Genomic DNA, 989 nt, shown 5'->3' on the forward strand with positions numbered 1-989 from the left:
AAACCTAAAATAAAACATACAAGAAAAGCACAGTATATTTATTATTCCCTTGGGCTTTTTAAAAATATATATATATAATTTAGTCAATGTAATAAACTTTCACCTACACTTAATAATCTCAGATTATTGTAAGATTTGCTGTTTGGTTGGTGGTTCCTGTTCAAAGGTCGAGAAAATCCACCTTACTGACTGAGGTTTTCCAGAGCTACAGCAACTTGAATGGAAATATTAGCATAGGCATGCTTCTGGTAATAAAATAATTTTTTGCCTGTTGCACTCTTCTGCACACTCTTGAGGAGTAACTCAAGCAGCAAGGCTTCAGCAAAAACTGCCACAGTGTATGCTGTCAAATTGCTTTATCAGTTTATTAGCATCGGCCAAACACTAAAATCGTTCTCAGATAAGAAAACTGAACGCAAACATCCATATCAGTGTAAAACATACGGGAAGTATAAAATATGTTTATGGAACTTATGCATTTAATTAAATTGGACAATAACTGGCACAACGCTACACAAGGAACTGGAAACAATGGGTTCTCACAACTGATGCAGGGACCAGGGGGGTGGTGGGCATAGACACATGTACAAGCTTTGTTTCTCTTTATTCTCTGCATGAAAAACGAGCACAATGAACACTATTATTTGGCTTCATGATTTTAATGTATTCAAAAAAGACTGACAGAGGCTGTTTTCACTGTTTTCTGCACAAGCCTGACTGTATTTTCCTCTTGTGGTTGTTCTGTCAACAAATATGGCTTTTAGGTTATAATGATTGTTGATGTTTTTTGTTCTTTTTATGTTTATGTTCTGTTCCAGAAGCGACACATTAAAAGTCTCACAGGACAGAAAACTATAGATCAAGTGCGTCGGTGTTCCCATTTGCGTCAAAGTATTTCTAACAAATCGAGAGGAGGGGGTGTGGCACCGCACAACCTCGCACCTCTCTCTCTCTCTGCTTTGATGGAGTGGTTACATAACAGAACTCGA

Source organism: Mchenga conophoros, linkage group LG12, assembly GCF_057382185.1.
Source record: "Mchenga conophoros isolate Kocher_MC1m ecotype Shallow Benthic linkage group LG12, M_conophoros_male_GT1.1, whole genome shotgun sequence".
NCBI classification, from domain to species: domain Eukaryota; kingdom Metazoa; phylum Chordata; class Actinopteri; order Cichliformes; family Cichlidae; genus Mchenga; species Mchenga conophoros.